This window comes from Cydia splendana, chromosome 9 (genome assembly GCF_910591565.1).
Source record: "Cydia splendana chromosome 9, ilCydSple1.2, whole genome shotgun sequence".
In the NCBI taxonomy this organism is placed as follows: Eukaryota; Metazoa; Arthropoda; class Insecta; order Lepidoptera; family Tortricidae; genus Cydia; species Cydia splendana.
Genome location: NC_085968.1, coordinates 22,023,431 through 22,034,876, shown reverse-complemented (window position 1 = coordinate 22,034,876; position 11,446 = coordinate 22,023,431).

Sequence of the window (11,446 nt, the reverse complement as noted above, 5' to 3'; positions counted from 1 at the left end):
TACCTGCCAGACTCTGACGTGGCGATAATGGTGCCCGATACGTGGTCAGATTCTTCGTCACCGTCGTAATACTTCAGGGTGTCATCGTGAGGCAGGAGAGAACTGTCCCTATAAACAGACTACATGTGATGCAACAGGGGCCAGGTACCTGCCAGACTCTGACATGGCGATAATGGTGCCCGACACGTGGTCAGATTCTTCGTCGCCGTCGTAATAATCTAGGGTGTCGTCGTGCGGCAGGAGAGAACTGTAAACAGACTACATGTGATGCAACAGGGGCCAGGTACCTGCCAGACTCTGAAGTGGCGATAATGGTGCCCGACACGTGGTCAGATTCTTCGTCGCCGTCGTAATACTCCAGGGTGTCGTCGTGCGGCAGGAGAGAACTGTAAACAGATTATAAATGTGACCTTATTGTTAAAGTCATAAGGTGCATCGACGGTCGGTTAAAGTTAGCTTTAGCTCAAGAAGGCATGTGCTGTGGGTGGGTACTAGTCAGTACTAGTACTCAGACAACGATATATTATATATAATATACAAACCTCATCACACAAATAAATGCCCTTACCGGGAATCGAACCCCTACCGACTAGGCCAGACCGGTCATCAAATATCGTAGACAATCGATTAGCTTGCTTTCAAATCTTTTAATTCCCAGCCCAAGCGGGATATTTACATTACGAAATTAGTGTCATGCATGTTGAAATCAGTTTCACGAAAGTTGTTTCGATATATGGGAAAGTAATTTCGTGAAATAATTAGTGTCTTGAAATTCACAGTATCGCAGTCATCGTGGCCCCATTAGAATCGAAGCTAAGTACAAGACCGCACAGCGCAGACACTTTCGGGACACTAGTTTTCATGTCGCACATACACTACGAAATATCGCGCAGGGCACGAAATTGATTTGCTTTCATCTATCTAATCTAATACCTTTAAATTAAATGAGCAATTCTTGTATATATATTTATTTTGTACCTCGGAAACGGCTCTAACGATTTTGATGAAATTTGCTATATGAGGGTTCGGGGGCGAAAAATCTTATCTCTGGGAAAACGCGCATTTTTGAGTTTTTATATGTTTTCCGAGCAAAACTCACAGATATTGAAATTAATGCATGCAAATACATTACGAAAATATTAAATTACACTGAGAGAAAAATCACCACCAGGAATTAATAAACAGTTCTGTACTGGGGGAAAAAATGAAGTTTTAGTAGTAATCATGGAAGTTTCACTATTTCTGTAAAATTTATTTATTTCTACAAACAGCTCAGTAATACTAAATCTAATTTCAGCAAACAGACTTTAGTAAATGGAGCATTAAACAAAGTTCAGTATTTGTTACAATCCATTTTTATTACTACTAAAATTCTCCGATTTTTACTAGTTTGTGATTTTTGGAAAAAAGCATCTGTGATTTCAAGTTATGATTTTAGTAAATGTCTCACTTACATAGTTTTGTAATATCTAAAAAACGAGTTCGCGGGAATAACATTACCCCATTTAAAATAACAATTCAGTTGTTACTATAGCGACATTACAAAGTTTACTGGTATTTAGTAGATAGATGTCATGAATTTGAAGTTGTCATTGAATATTTTCCTATCGTTTTGTTTTAGCGTAATAAAGCCTAAGATTCAGGTTTATTATTTATTCTCATTAATCTCATACCATGTCAATTTATTACGCTAAATTTCCTTTAAAACTCGTGTAAGACAGAACAGTAAAAATGGAAAAGTATCTTAGACCCGAAAGATTCGAAGCAGATCCGTTGGATAGCCAAAATGCTTCAAAATGGCTCCATTGGAAAAAGACTTTTGAAAATTTTCTTCAAGAATGCAAAGCCGAAACTGATGCGGTAAAATATAAACTGCTTATTAATCGCATAGCGCCAAATATTTACGAATATATCGCTCAAACAAGTGACTATAACAGCGCTATGTCTACGCTGGAATGTTTATTCGTCAAACCGAAGAGTGAGATATTCGCACGCCATAGTCTGGCCTCCCGACGTCAACAGAATGGTGAGACTGTCGACCAGTACCTTCAAGCGCTTAAACTACTCTCTAAAGATTGCTGTTTTAAAGCAGTTACCGCCGACCAATACGAAAAAGATTTCATCAGAGATTCATTTATCGCGGGTCTATCGTCTTCCGCAATTCGTCAACGATTACTTGAAAATATGACTCTTACGCTAGATGAAGCTCACAATCAAGCTCGTGCCTTAGAATCTGCCCAAATACAATCGCAAAGTTTCATTCCACAACAAACCGCTGCAGTCAGTCAATCCTCGCCAATTCCTGCACAATCCACGCCCACTGCCGCAGCTACAGCTTCAACTCGGAAACCTAATACATATTTGACAAATTCTCAAAATGAAAAATGCTACTTCTGTGCAAACCCACGCCATCCTCGTCGATTGTGCCCTGCTTTTCAAGCCACCTGCCTTAAATGTGGCAAACAAGGCCACTTTGCGAAAGTGTGTAGAGGGAACGCCTTGCAAAACGCAGCTATAGTAACAAACGATGACGAACAAAGTGGAAACGAGTCTTTATTTTTGACACTAGCAGCAAGTGGGACAGAAAAATGCATCACAACTATCGAGGTAAATGGAATAAGTCTCCGAGCCTTGATCGACACAGGAAGTTCAACGAGTTTCATAGACGAAGAAGTCATTAATCAATACGGTCTAACCACGAAGCCCTGGGGCCAAAGCGTATCAATGGCGACATCAGAGCACCAATCAAACGTTACTCAAGTCCACTCAGCAACCATAACCCTAGAAAATCGGACTCATTCTGGCATAATCCTTCGAGTATTGAAAAATCTGTGCTGCAATGTTATATTGGGTCGTGACGTACTGAGGCAATATTCTTCAGTAGAATTTGATTTTGGCGGTCACTTACCTCCATTAAAACTGTTCGCCTTAGAAGAAGCTTATATCGACCCCGTCGATTTATTTGCCAATATGTCACCTGAATGTCACCCGGTTGCAGTGAAATCTCGCCGATTTGCGCCTCAAGATCAAAAGTTTATCGAAGATGAAATTAAGAAACTTCTAACTGACGGAATCATTGAAGAAAGTAATTCGCCATGGCGCGCTCAGGTCCTCCTGACAGGCGGCGCGCAACACAAAAAACGTATGTGTATAGACTACTCGCAAACAGTAAACAAGTATACTTACCTAGATGCATATCCTCTTCCTAACATCGAAGACGTTATTGCGAAGGTTTCAAACTTCAAAGTATTCAGCAAAATCGACCTAAAGTCAGCCTATCACCAAATTCCCATTATTCCTGAAAATAAGCCCTTAACAGCCTTTGAAGCAGCGGGCAATTTATATCAATTCCGCCGTATCCCGTTTGGGGTGACGAACGGTGTTGCATGTTTCCAAAGAGCTATAGATTCAATAATCCGAAAAACAAATATTGATGGAATATTTCCATATTTGGACGACATAACTGTATGCGGGAAAGATAAGAAAGACCACGACGAAAAACTAAATACATTTTTAAAAATCGCAGAGAAGTATCACCTGACCATCAACAAAGAAAAGAGTCAATACGCTTTGACAGATATCAGTATCCTTGGATATAATATAAATAATGGAATTGTAAAACCCGATCCAGACCGACTACGTCCGCTCCTCGATTTAGCATTGCCTCAAGATTCAGCATCCCTAAAACGAGCCATAGGACTGTTTTCACACTACTCTAAATGGGTGCCCGACTTTTCAAATAAGTTACACCCGCTAACACTAGTAGAGAAATACCCTTTGGACTCCAGACAAGCAGCTGCATTTGAAGAAATTAAACGCCTTATATCTAAGTCTACGCTGTCCGCTATCGATCCTGATGAAACTTTTACTGTTGAAACAGATGCATCAGATTATTCCATCGCTGCCTCGCTAACACAAAATGGCCGACCTGTGGCATTCTTTTCGAAATCTCTAAGCGACAGTGAGAAGAACTACCCTATCATCGAGAAGGAAGCTTACGCTATAATAGAAAGCCTTAAAAATGGAGACATTATTTACTCGGACGATCATTTTATCTCGTAACTGATCAAAAATCAGTAGCTTATATGCTACAAGGGCATGCCAGTAAAATAAAGAATGATAAAATTCAAAGATGGAGAATAGAACTTTCAAATTATACTTTTGACATCAAATATCGTCCAGGAAGTCAAAACACTGTAGCAGACGCTCTGTCAAGGCAAGTTTGCTGCGCAACGTCAACCGATGACCGTCTAAAGGAATTACATCAATCACTTTGTCATCCGGGTGTGGCTCGGCTAACACACTGGATTAGGTCTAAAAATTTACCATTTAGCTGTGATGATGTAAAGAGAGTCCTATCATCATGCCCTACATGTGCGGAAATCAAACCCAGATTCAGCAAATCAACCGGGACTTTAATAAAAGCTACCGCTCCTTTCGAGAGATTATCTATGGACTTCAAAGGGCCAATACCATCAGCAACGCGAAACAAGTATATTTTGACAATCATAGACGAATACTCAAGATTTCCTTTTGCGTATGCTTGCTCAGATATGAGCACGGAAACCATCACAAAACACCTGAGCGAACTATTTTCTGTATTTGGATACCCGGCAACTATTCATACAGACCAAGGGACTTCTTTTATGTCCACTGAAATGAAAGACTTTTTACACTCTAAGGGCGTGTCCACAAGCAGATCCTCACCTTACAATCCTCAAGGAAATGGACAGGTCGAACGCCTGAATGGCACTCTATGGCAAACAATTCGCCTTGCTTTGAAAACTAAAAACCTGCCTATCACCATGTGGGAGACTGTGATGACACAAGCGTTACATAGCATCCGCTCTTTACTTTGCACCTCGACTAATAAGACACCGCACGAGGGAATGTTTAACCACTGTCGACGATCTTCGTGGGGGCAATCTATGCCAGCGTGGCTACAGCCCGGCAAAGTCCTCCTCAAAAAATTCATTCGTGCAAGCAAGTACGACCCTCTGGTAGAAGAAGTTGATTTAATAGAAGCAAATCCCAGCTATAGTTCAGTGAGATTATCTAACGGAAAAGAGATGCTGGTTTCGAATCGCCACCTCGCTCCCAGGGGTGCAGTGCCACTAACGGAGACTAACACAAATGATCCTACTCCTATACACGGTGTAGAGAATGAAGAAAATCATGATTTTGAATTCCATGGAAATGAAGTACTTACAGATCCCATTGCTGGGCCCTCTGACCCCGCGACTGAAACAACCCAAAATGTCGGAGCTCCAGACGTGACCACAGAGCCAACTCCTAGCCCTTTTATTCCGAATGAGCCACGTCGTTCGGCTCGAGCTCGACGGCCCCCTTCCCATCTGTCGGACTACGTTCAGGACTAAGGAGGGAAGAATGTCATGAATTTGAAGTTGTCATTGAATATTTTCCTATCGTTTTGTTTTAGCGTAATAAAGCCTAAGATTCAGGTTTATTATTTATTCTCATTAATCTCATACCATGTCAATAGACTTGTTGTGTTTATGTTCATTGTTGTACCAATCACTAAACGAGTTTTGTAATACCAACACAGCTACTTGCTACGTTCATTTGGTTAGAGTTAGTATTGTGTCGGATGTCGGGCGGGCGTGTCTCGTGTCTTCTTTGTTTAAAACATAAGTTAAATAATAAATTTAGGATATATTGTGGGCCATGGACATATTAACCCGCGACCTACTGTGTAGTTGGGGTCTACAGGAATATATTGTTCTGCAACTTCGAGCTAGCTGTTGTTATTCTAGTGATAATGACATCAAAGGTAAATCTAAACTGTTTGCAATTCCAACCTCCCTAGCACAGGTGCGCCGCGAGAGCATGTTGCGCGCGTAATAACTACTAGTCTCTTTCTGACTGTATGAATAAGAAAGGAATGGGTAGAATATCTCTACAGGCTTTTATAGTGCCTCTTTAGTACAGAGATATACTACCAAATGCTTTTTTATTCATACAGACAGAAATAGAGACGGGTAGCTACCACGCGCGCGACATGCTCTCGCGGCGCCCGTTTGCTAGGGGCGGAGGAATTGCAAACAGTTTAGTTTTTGCCTGTGACGTCATTATCTCTAGAATAACAACAGCTAGCTTGGAATCGCAGTACAGTTTAGTAAAACCTATGACGTCATCGTCTCCGATATTGCTAAAGCACGCTTAGAATTACAAAACGGTTAGTTTTCACCCATGACGTCATCACCTCCGATATTGCTAAAGCACCTCTCGGAATAACAAAACCAAATTTCTGAAATTACTCTAGCATACTTCAAATTACAAATATAGAAGTTGTATTTCCTACTAAATGGAAATTGCAAAAGTCAATTTGTTCCTATTAGTTGACTCTCCTTGTCCCGGATTAAGTTTTATTTTTGTAATTCTAAGTGTGTTTTTGTTAGTTTTTTCTCTCAGTGTACACGTGATACTGTTGGCAAAACTAATGTCACGAAAACAATTTCACGCCACCAATTTCATAATGTAATTGCGGCTTAAGTACGCTGGTAAATAATGAAATTAAATTTCATGAATGGGCTCGGGCCCGCCCCGCCTTGTCAAAGCCAAATTATATTAAAGTGAAAAGGCGGGTAAGTATAACGTATAACTTAAGGAGGTGGTCTTGAGCCAAAAATGTGTGCCAGCTTTTTTTTAAATTTCGCAAATGATGTACCTAGAAACTAAAGCAGTGTCGCACTTCTATGTGCCTTCACATAGTAAGTATGATTAATTACAAAAAATACAAAAAAAAATACTAATAATTTAGGTAATATACTAAAATATAACTATATCCGTCAGAGACCAAACTAGGCTGAGCCTGTATCTTGCCCATCTGATCTGCGATTGTGGTTATCAATGTGCAATTTTAAGATAGATGAAACTAAAACAAAAACAACCTTATATCTACTCGTGTATAATAGAACTATAGCTAGACTTATGGAATGACAATTGTTCCCGTTAGAGAGCATGTTACATGCAGGACCTAAATAGGATAGCTGGGTTTGTGATATATGTGTGAGAGTGTAAGATATTGTGAGTAGCCACTGTTTTACTTCGTGTTTCGCTCTAGGGACCGATAGACATTTGATGTTACACTTCTTATAGATGTGATTATATATTCTGTAGTGGGCGTAAGCGGGTGATCTCCTCGCGAGTGCAGACTTGTAAGGAGGGAGTGCCGCCCTGTACGTTCGCTTGCTTAACATGTCTTCATGTAGGTTAGAGCCTATAATGTTACTGTGAGTGTTTGTGACCGCCTTGATGATAAAGAGTTGTCTGACTCTTAGGACTTTAATATCACGGTACAGCAGATTTGTGGGGTATCTATAAGGCTTTTTTACCATAACCTTTAGTACTGCTCTCTGTGCACGTTCTAGTGGCAGCAAGTGGGTCTTGCGGGCACAACCCCAGACGGCCACGCCATACTGAATGATGGACCGACCCAATTCGTGGTAAACCATTCGAAGCATGTCCATTGTTGCACAGTCACGGAGCCGCTTCATCGCATAAATAAGTTTTCTGACTCTAGTATCAGCACATCGCTGCTCTTACTGTAGTACTGTAGTAAGAGCAGCGATGTGCTGTGCAAAAGAGAGATGCTCATCAAACAGAATCCCCAAATACTTGACTACCTTTTGTTTTTTAACTAGCTGACAGTTACATGCAGGATTTGCAGAGGATCGATCTGGTGTTGCTTTCTGAGCACATGTGTGAAGCTGTATGTTTTTTTCCTTTGGTGGTGCTGAGGCCGAGGTTTTTGTGAAAGCTAAGTAATTGGTTTTGTCAGCGTTAAGAGTCTGAAGATTATTATTCAGCCAGGTGGATACCCTTTCTAGAGCAACCTCGGCTCCGTGATGAGCATCATCCCATGATCTGCCACTCACCAGAATGACAGTATCGTCTGCGTAACAGACAAGGTTTGAGTTGGGCAAATCGATCTCAAAGATGTCGTTTATATATAGTGTGAATAGAGATGGACCGAGCACGCTCCCTTGGGGCACTCCAAAGTCAACCGGAATCTCGTTACTGACCAGTTTCCCTATTTTGAACATTTGCGTGCGACCGGTAAGGTAGCTAGCAAACCAATCCAATGCAACCCCTCGGATCCCCGAATGTTCTAACTTTTTAAGTAAGATGCTAACCGAGACGGTGTCAAAGGCCTTTGCCAGATCTAAAAAGATACCTATACTCTTATTGCCACCGTCTAGTTTCCCTGAGATTAAATTTGAAAGGAGGGAAGCCGCGTCCTCCGTTGACATCCCTGATCTGAAGCCGAATTGTCTGTCTGAAATTAAGTGGTTGCTCTCAAGGAAACGATTCAACCGAACCTTTACTAGTTTTTCCAATATTTTGGAGAATACCGATAGAAGCAAAATCGGTCTATAGTTATTTGGCGTATCTTTAGACCCGGATTTGTGAATGGGCGAGACACTTGCTACTTTCCAGCAGTCGGGAAAACACCCTGATTGCATACTAAGGTTATATATATAGGTAAGTGGTTCTAATATGATCCCCTTAGAATCATTTATTAGTAGCGCTTTAATCACATTGTCCGGTCCAGGTAAACTGCCTAACTTAAGTTGGGAAATAATTTTATCAACTTCATGGGTGTCGGTTGATTGCATAAAGAAGGAGTTTGAGATTATCCGCGTGGGTTTTGCAGCTAAGGAATGGTGATTCTCCCGTTGTGGACAGTATCCTGTCAGTTAGCTTTTTACTATTTGTGGCGAAATACGTGTTACAATTGTTTAGGATATCTAACGCAGGTTTATCGTTTGAAGACATAAGTTTTAATTAGGGATGTAACGATACCGATACCGATACCGATATATCGGCCGATATAATCGGCAGGCCGATATATCGGCATCGCCGATTTAAATTCAGCCGATATCACAGGTTGAAAAGCGCGCGAAACGAATGACGCTGCTAATAATTTGAATAAACTTTGTTTCCATTACAAAAAATCTACCTAAAGTGAACTATAATTTAATTACTGATTTGGATTTACTTTTGCATTGATTGCTGGATGGTTACCTAAATAAATGATTTATTTGATTTTGATTTGGCATTTTTCTTTATTTGTTTTACAGTTTTTGACACTTCACAAAATCGAGTGTCTATTATACATAAGTAGGTATGTTTTATGCATATTAAGTATATAATTCCTTATTTTTATTTATTAACTAACTACTGTGCCATTGATATCGGTATCTGTATCGGTATCGCCGATTATTTACTTCAAAAATCGGTATCGGTATCGTATCGGCAAAATCATGTATCGTTACATCCCTAGTTTTAATAAGCTCCTCTGCACAATTTTTACGGTTAGGATTTTGGCAAATTCCTTTAATTGATTGCCAGAGCTTACTAGGGTTATTATTGCTATCGATTATTTGCTTGTTTTGATATTCGTTCTTAAGATTGTGCAATAGATTGTCCAAGAAATCTCTGTACCTAGTATAAGACAAACGAAGAATATGATTGTGTGGTTTAGCTCTGACCTGTAAGTGCAATCTGTCCCTATTTTTCATACATCTTATTAATCCCGGTGTAACCCATGGCTTAAGGTTGAATTTTGCGCTAGTGACTTTGACGAATTGTGTGTTACTCTTGATTGCCATCGTTACAAGGTTATTAAACTTTGCAGCTGCTTCGTTCACGTTGCTAGCTTCATAATTAATTTTGGTTGTAAAGCGGTTCCGTGTTTCCGATTTGTAGTCCAGTAGACCAGCCGTAGCGAAGTCATGATCAGTGACGGAGCATGGGCAAACGACGCCCACAGAGCCCTTGTTGTATTGTTTCGGGTAGGTTTGGTAATTAATTTCAAGAAAACATGACCAACGGCATGTGATTTTCGATACTAAATACCAAATATCAGATTTCATACATCAATCAATCAATTAATCAATAATAATTCATTTCGAACAAAAAGTCCATAGGTGTGTTAATAACACACTAATACTTAAATCTACGGTTAGTACAAACATCATTAAAACAGATTTTTACAAGTAATTTTGGTACTTGAAACGAGTATATAAAATAAAGTAACTATTTCCGAAAATACGAATGATTTTGCTTTTTTCGGCGACTAAGCTGGAATTTGTAGAGTGATAGTTGCAGAGGGAGTAAGGTCAATACGGGTACGTTTGGCTGAGGAGTAAATGTTAAAGGGGAAACTCGCACTAAATAAATACTAATCAATGTGTAAACAGGCCCCACGAAGGCCAGTAGCCTTATCACGACTGCCTTATCGATATCAAACTGATATATTCGCTAACGTAACTTACTTTCTATAAACCTCGCTCGCAATAATATGCCAGTACGAGTGAGATGCGCAGAAAGTAAGTTACGCTCACGCTAGCGAATATGTCAGTGTCAAACTGGTGGTAGCCGTATAGTTAAACTTACTCCACAGCCAGTCCCTAACTTTCAGTAGCCAAAGTCTAGTTTACTTATTACATATTTACTTACTACTTATACTTACTATACTATGTTCAAATAGTATACGTCTTTTTGCATATGTTTACTTACAGTTCCGATACGTCGTTCAAGGCAGCGTAGTTAAAGGCGCAGCAGTGGCCCTCCCCCGTTTTTATCAGAGTAAATATATCCATACACTTCTTCGCTTTTCTATTAAACTCGCAGTACAACAAGAGGTTTTCGCATTTTTGAAGAACCTTGAAAAATACGTGAATTATTTAAAGCGGTTGAAAGAACTTGGTTTAGAGTTCAGTCAATATACAATATAAAATCTTTAAAAACAATATTTTAATGAGCAATTTTTTAAATCTAATTTGAAATTATGATTTCTTCAGCTGAGTAAAAAAGTTAACGAAGCGTAACAAGTTACGGAGTAAAATGAATAAAGTTGGATGTTGGTTTTTCCAGTTGGGGACAAAATTAGATTGAAATGGAATGCACGAAAACAATATTGCTACATCTAAATAAAAAAAAGATACGGTAAAGGAATTAACTTTCAGTACCATTTCGTAGTTTGTCACAGTGACAATAGTATGAGGTAAGAAGGATATAGCTTTACTTGAAAAGGTGCAACGCAGAGCAACTAAGATGGTATATGGATTACGTAATAAGCCATATGACCAAAGGCTTGCCAATCTTGGTTTGACAACCCTAGAGCGAAGAAGAAAGCGTGGTGACCTTCAAGATTGAAACATTCAAGATCATACATGACTATTATGACTTACCTGAACCAATGAACTAAAGGACCTGTTTGTTATGAGAGCTTGATTATTAGTAGATTTAAATTTAGTAGGTTCATAAGAGCTTGTTGCTAGGCCTACATGAATAAAGTAAATTTTGTTTGTTTGTTTGTTTGTTTGAGCAAGAATCATCGTCTAAGAGGCCACAGCTCAAAGATTATTCGAGTTCCCAGCACAAGCAATCCTAGGAAGCACTTTCTATCAAACCGCGT